General features: G+C 50.4%; 1 protein-coding gene across 1 annotated transcript in view; it reads left to right on the top strand.

Moving 5' to 3' along the window:
- The window catches only part of LOC108794906 (cGMP-dependent 3',5'-cyclic phosphodiesterase-like), a gene marked incomplete at its 3' end in the record, with an annotated part of 167,647 nt that overhangs the window by 48,311 nt on the left and 111,933 nt on the right, over positions 1-7,403 (top strand). The window lies entirely within an intron of this gene.

Raw genomic sequence — 7,403 nt, 5'->3', positions numbered from 1 at the left:
ATTCACCAGCAGGAATGGGGCCCTGATCTGCCGCCTAACCGCTTGATGTGAAAGCAAACAAAACAAACTAACTTCAATTTCCTCTATAAACAGCACAGAGCAGATCCTCGCCTGCATGCGTTGTAGAGATCCGGCTGCATTTGTTTTAGATTGCAGAGATTGATTCACCTGCAGCGAATGTCACATTTCCTGCTTTATAAATATGCCTCTTCCTGCCTCATTCACACTGCTAAGAGCAGATCCATGCAGACAGAAGACTGAAGGGGAGGACGGAGGTCAGATAGAAGACTGAAGGGGAGGACGGAGGTCAGATAGAAGACTGAAGGGAAGGACGGAGGTCAGATAGAAGACTGAAGGGAAGGACGGAGGTCAGATAGAAGACTGAAGACGAGGACGGAGGTCAGATAGAAGACTGAAGGGAAGGACGGAGGTCAGATAGAAGACTGAAGACGAGGACGGAGGTCAGATAGAAGACTGAAGGGGAGGACGGAGGTCAGATATAAGACTGAAGGGGAGGACGGAGGTCAGATATAAGACTGAAGGGGAGGCTGGAGGTCAGATAGAAGACTGAAGGGGAGGACGGAGGTCAGATAGAAGACTGAAGGGGAGGACGGAGGTCAGATAGAAGACTGAAGGGGAGGCCGGAGGTCAGATATAAGACTGAAGGGTTAGAAGACTGAAGGGGAGGACGGAGGTCAGATAGAAGACTGAAGGGGAGGACGGAGGTCAGATAGAAGACATAAATATGGGACGGAATGCAGATATAAGACTGAAGGGGAGGACGGAAGTCAGATAGAAGACTGAAGGGGAGGACGGAGGTCAGATAGAAGACTGAAGGGGAGGACAGAGGTTAGATAGAAGACTGAAGGGGAGGACGGAGGTCAGATAGAAGACTGAAGGGGAGGCTGGAGGTCAGATATGAGGTGTCATGTGTTTGGAAGGACAGTAGAAAGGCGTCATGGCACACTCACAAACCAGCATGTAAAACAACTTAGAAGATTACCGAAAATAAATGTTTTTTCCTATTAAACCTTCTTTTGGTGTTAGGCAACGGTACAATGTAATCCTTTCAGGGCAGCTCAGTGAGGACAAGCTTCAGCATGATGGACCTGTGCTAAGTAACCGTGCCATGCAGCGCTGAGGTTCTGGATCCAAATTCCACCAGCACACTGTCTGTGTGCGTTTCCTTCCAAACACATAAAGCAAAACAAACGACAAACGCACTCAACAATTTGAGTGCGTTTAGTGCATTTGTCGTTTGTTTTGCTTTACCTGTTTGGAAGGAAACGCACACAGACAGTGTGCTGGTGGAATTTGGATCCAGAACCTCAGCGCTGCATGGCACGGTTACTTAGCACAGGTCCATCATGCTGAAGCTTGTCCTCACTGAGCTGCCCTGAAATGACGGAAGTGTGCGGCGATCGCCGGCAGAGATCCGGCCTCCTTGTCGGCGCACTTTCCCGCGTTGGCGTCGAGTGAAATATTTGCTTCTCCGACTTTATGGAACATGAAATCCTCCCCTCGGTTAGTGGGGTAGAGTGGCGGCGCGGTGACGCGAAGCTGTTGCCATGACGATAGGTCCTGAAATTTCCTGAAAATAATAGAGTTATCGGTTCTGTAGCGTTCGGGACTTCCGGCCACTCAGACAAAAAGAAGAGTTGCGGGGGTGTTCTGAAGATGCAGCCTCCGTACTGTGCAGAGGACTTAGTCACACTGTACTTACCCCCCCCCCATGGGTAGGCAGGTGACGTCCGGCCTTCGCCAACCACCTATCTGTGTTCTGGTGAGGTCATGTGACTCATTGTGATGCCATTCTCCTTGGGTGGGGGGTTGGGTAGGGGCGGAGCATTGTGGAACCTGTCCTTGGGGCAGCAGAGAGAGTAAATCCAGCCCCGGTGGTATCCCCGGGTACGCCGGGAGTAGGATAATTTGTTTGGGGTTATTTTTAGAATAGAGGGTCATGGCGATGACAATAAATAAAGAGCTGAATCATACCGAGTGTGTCAATGTAACCATTGCTCTCTGTGTAGTGACAACGGTTACATCGCCTCCGCCGTCCCTTCAATTGTAACATTGTATCTCCTTATTAACATGTACTTATTTCCTGCGCTCCTCGGCTCCATCTAGTGGCCATCGTGTGGTATTGTCCCCATTCACTCTTCTCTATTAATGAAGAAGGACTGTTTAATTTAGAAGATTACCGAAAATAAATGTTTTTTCCTATTAAACCTTCTTTTGGTGTTAGGGAACGGTACAATGTAATCCTTTGAGATTGATAAAAAAGGGTTTATTCCCCTTAAGATTGCTATCTAGACCTTATACCAGGCATGCGACCTGGGTGGCCAGGGGGAGGGAGGTCAGCACTGGGGAGCGAGGACTGTGCTGCTTCTCCTTTCACTGTCCAGGGACAACATGGGCTCAGAAGAAGTGCGTTGAATGTCGATGACTATTCTATTGAGGACATCTAGTGGCAGAATAAAGGTACTGCAGGGGGGGCAATCTCTGGACTGAAGGTGAATATTGCAGCAAAGCTGCTTTTGTTGTGTTATCTTATAACGGGCTGTTCACGTTGATGTTTTTTTGGCTAGACTTCTTCTTCATCAATATGAGAGCATGTTGAATTCTATCTTATCCGAGATTAGCGCTTTGTGAATAAATGCTTCATGTCCTCCGGAGCTCCGGAAATAATAAAGGTGACGGCGGCCGGTAATCTCTTCATTAAATCAAATAATAATAATCAAATAATTTGCCGATTCCTGAGTGTAGGGGAAGCAGCCTGGGCCGGTTTTTTAATTATTATTATTATAATATTTTTTTTTCACTTAACTTTATTGCTATCACACAGGGGCTAAATGTAGAAAAAAAAACAACTACCCGCTCAGTGGCTATGCTGCCCCTCTACTTCCTGCTGCCCCAAGGCCAGGCCTCGTTGGCCTTGTGGGAAATCTTGTGGGGGCCTTCAGGTTGCATCCCTGGAAAAGGGTCTACAGAGCAATCTAAAGGTCCCCACACACCTTACGATAATGGCGGGAAATCCCGCGATCGTACGATTATCGTAAGGTGTGTGGAAGCCGTGCGACCTCTACTACTGTAAGGTCGCACGACTTTGAACTTACGGACATGTTCGAAAACCCGCCGAGCATCGTACGACGTTCGGCGGGTTTGTGGCACGTCCGTACGTTAACAGCCGGACGGGCCGGTGTGCGCAAGCGCACACTGCCCGTTCGGCATTGCGATCATCGCAAGTACGATCTGCCTATGCAACATAGGCAGATCTTACGTTTTTTTAAGTACCTTACAACCATCGCAAGACAAAAGTCCTACAATGGTTGTAAGGTGTGTGCCCAGCCTCAGGGGAATTAACCCTTTTACAGTTCCACAGGCCTAACACCAAAGGACGGTTTAATAAGATTCAGCTCCCAAAGGCTCCAGTTGGGTTCAGCACTAAGTACAAGGTTTGCAGATTTCACGCTTCACTCATACTGCCATGGACCTTCCCTGAGCCTCTGATTGCACAGTGAAAGGAGAAGCAGCACAGTGATCACCTGATCTCTGTCACTCTGCTCCCTCTTCCTATCAGCATGCTCCTTCAACACACAAGCTGATCGGCTCCTTGTGCTGGTTCTTGCTCTTTTTAGTCTGAGCTATTGCTGTCCAGGGGCTGCCTTCAGCTACTTGGGCTCATCTTATGAGAAATACGATGTATTAAAAGGAGAACTATGGGGTCAGTGTTTTTCCCCATAGTTCTCCTAAGGGTCACGGGAGGACACAAACTTGCGTCCTCCCGTCACCCTAAGCTCAGTATATAGGGAGCTACAGCTCGCGGTATACTGAGACTCCGCAGCCTGAGCGGATCCCGACATGGACGTCGAGATCCACCCAGCTGCGTGATTGACAGCTGGCTCTGCCTATCTAGAGGCAGAGCCAGCTGTGCCCGCCCCCTCCCCCGTCCGTCCTGCCAGTCAGCGCTGGAGGATCGGACAGGGGAGGGGGGGGGGATCCCTGCGGGGAGCCGTGAGTGACAGTCACGGCTCTCTGCAGGGACAGGATCGAGAAGTGAGCGAGCGCCGGTATGCGTTCGCTCACCTCCCGATCTCCTGAGCCGACCTGCGACAGTCTCGTTGTCACACGTCGGCTCAGGTTCTGAGGAGGAGTTCTCCTTTAATGATTGCAGGGCTGCGCTGCGACTTTTAGATCCGCCCGGAGTTCAGCTTTAAGGGGCCGGCGATAAATGGACGCCGAGGAGCCCCATCTGACAGTCATCCGCTTCAGTCTCCGGCTTTCTTCCTTCTCTGTGAAGTTATAACGTTGCTTTGCCTGTACCAACCCCTGTACCACCCCACTGTACTGCCCGCCTGTACCACTCACCTGTACTGCCCGCCTGTACCAACCCCTGTACCACCCCACTGTACTGCCCGCCTGTACCACTCACCTGTACTGCCCGCCTGTACCACTCACCTGTACTGCCCGACTGTACCACTCACCTGTAATGCCTGCCTGTACTGCCCACCTGTACCAACCCCCTCTACTGCCAACCTGTACCACTCACCTGCACTACCCACCTGTACCAACCCCCTCTACTGCCAACCTGTACCACTCACCTGTACCACCCCCTGTACTGCCAACCTGTACCACTCACCTGTACAGCTCACCCGTACCACTCACCTGTACCAGCACCCTTTACTGCCCACCTGTACCACCCCCCTCTGCTGCCAGCCTGTACCACTCAACTGTACTGCCTGCCTGTACTGCCCGCCTGTACCAACCCACTGTACTGCCCGCCTGTACCACTCACCTGTACCACTCCCCTCTACTGCCCACTGGTACCACTGTGACTCCCATGTATTACACCACCTGTATTCAGTGTGACAAGTATACAGTATATACTTGTATTTGGGGAGCCGGAGAGATATCTGTGTGGCACGAGTCATTATAAAATAACGTTTTGTGATGGACTACAATCTCAGGTTTAGTTTACTGATTTGTATTGAGATTGTAGTCCATCCCGGGGGGCGGAGCTTAGAGCGGTGACTACTTTACAACACACACAGGTGCCACGGGGAACAGACGTAGCCCCCCTCCAGAAGGAAGGACAGTGTCAGAGATGATTGGAGGATCTACAGCCGAGTGACACACAATAAGATACATTGTTGTTCATAGTTCAGGGACTGGGAGGGAGTTTAGTGTCACTTTAAGTTTATAAATGTAATTAGAATATCGATGAGGGGGGAGGGGAGGAAGCAGGAAAGGCAAAATACTGTATAAGCAGATTAAACTTCAGCTTCAAGGGTTAGAACATCTAACCTGTAACTTATTATAACATAGAAGTGATGTACCGGTGACTGTCTGTAGATCAAAACTACAAATATTGATGAAGAATTACTCCCAGCATACAGAACATGAGAAGCAGTAATGTGCAAACACACAGAGAATAGGAAGAGATACCGAGAATTATGTCCAGGCAGCTTGTTAAATTCTTAGAACAATGACGATGATCAAATATATGAAAGTGCCCCTCCCCCGTGACCCCAGACTCATCCCTCGCCGTATTGCTGCGTTCAGATCATTAGGTGACACAGACAGCTCCGGGGAAGACAAACAAACCACAGTATACCCGTATAGTATCTCTAGTACACTATATTGCCAAACGTATTGGCCCCTCCCCCTCCACATATTATTCCGCGGTCACCTGTTACTGGGATTATAACAAAGTGGAAGCAACTGGGAACAACAGCAACTCAGCCAGGAAGTGGTCGGCCACGTCACATGACAGAGCGGGGTCAGCGCATGCTGAAGCGCACAGTGCGCAGAAGTCGCCAACTGTCTGCAGAGTCAATAGCTACAGACCTCCAAACTTCGTGTGGCCTTCAGATTGGCACAACAACAGTGCGTAGAGAGCTTCATGGAATGGGTTTCCATGGCCGAGCAGCTGCATCCAAGCCTTACATCACCAAGTGCAATGCAAAGCGTGGGATGCCGTGGTGTAAAGCGCGCCGCCACTGGACTCTAGAGAAGTGGAGACGTGTTCTCTGGAGGGACCAATCACGCTTCTCTGTCTGGCAATCCGATGGACGTGTCTGGGTTTGGCGGTTGCCGGGAGAACGGTACTTGCCTGACTGCATTGTGCCAAGTGTAAAGTTTGGTGGAGGGGGGACTATGGGGGGGGGTTCAGGCATTAGGCTCCGCCGCTTAGTTTCAGTGAAGGGAACTCTTAAGGCATCAGCAAGACATGTTGGACAATTTAATGCTCCCAACTTTGTGGGAGGAGTTTGGGGACGGCCCCTTCCTGTTCCAACATGACTGCGCACCAGTGTACAAAGCAAGGTCCATAAAGACACGGATGGGGGAGTTTGGGGGGGAGGAACGTGACTGGCCGCACAGAGTCCTGACCTCAACCCCATAGAACACCTTTGGGATGAATTAGAGGCGGAGACTGTGAGCCCCTCCCCCAACATCAGTACCCGACCTCACAAATGCTCCAACATTCCCATAGACACACTCCTAAACCTTGTGGACGCTTTCCCAGAAGAGGCGGAGCTGTTATAGCGGCAAAGGGCGGAGCCAACCCAATACTGAACCCTGCGGATTAAGACTGGGATGCCATTAAAGTTCATGTGCGTGTAAAGGCGTCCCAATACTTCTGGTGATATAGTGTATCTCTAGCATAGTATCTCCAGCATGGTATCTGTAGTCTGAGGTGTGGATGATGAGTCCCGGGCAGACTGTGTACGGTTCTGATCCGTAATTTGGGTGATAAATTAAATCCGTGCGGCAGAAATAAAACATACAAGAGGCCGAGGCGGTTCCATGACGAGCGGGGCGTCCCGGAGCAGCCGCACACTGTGTGATGTTAATGAAGTTTCTCCCCCCCCCCCCCCCGGGCCCCCGGGGATGTGGGTGGGGGGGAGTTTATCCCATCCTATTGGGGTCAGCAGCCTACAATGGGGGGAGGAGTCACCAAGGAAAGGTAAAAGATGAGGAAGAGAAAGGCAGACAAGGCAAATGTACCAAGGACCTGACCTCTTGGTCTAAATGGGAGGTTTGGCTCCAGTGCTGGTCGGCTGCCATGTTGGAACATAAACATTTTGCATATGAAATTGTTTAAGAATTTGCACAATAAATCCAAATAGTTTAGTTTCTGTTATTTTGGAACCTTATGAGCTTATGCGGAGCACAGATTGTCAAATACCTCGCTGTAGAACATGGAGACCAAAGATATCTATACGTGCATGGCCCGCTTAACCGTCTCTTCACATTACACAGCAAGACTCTCCAAGGCAGCACTTCCTCCTGCCTGCAGCAGACTGATCACTGGGGGAGGGGAGAATGAGGAAATGCTTCCTCCTGCCTGCAGCAGACTGATCACTGGGGGAGGGGAGACTGAGGAAATGCTTCCTCCTGCC

This window comes from Nanorana parkeri, unplaced genomic scaffold (genome assembly GCF_000935625.1).
Source record: "Nanorana parkeri isolate BGI_ZX_2015 unplaced genomic scaffold, ASM93562v1 scaffold911, whole genome shotgun sequence".
NCBI classification, from domain to species: Eukaryota; Metazoa; Chordata; class Amphibia; order Anura; family Dicroglossidae; genus Nanorana; species Nanorana parkeri.
The sequence above is the reverse complement of the archived record's forward strand: the minus strand, read 5'-3'. Positions and strand labels throughout refer to the sequence as shown.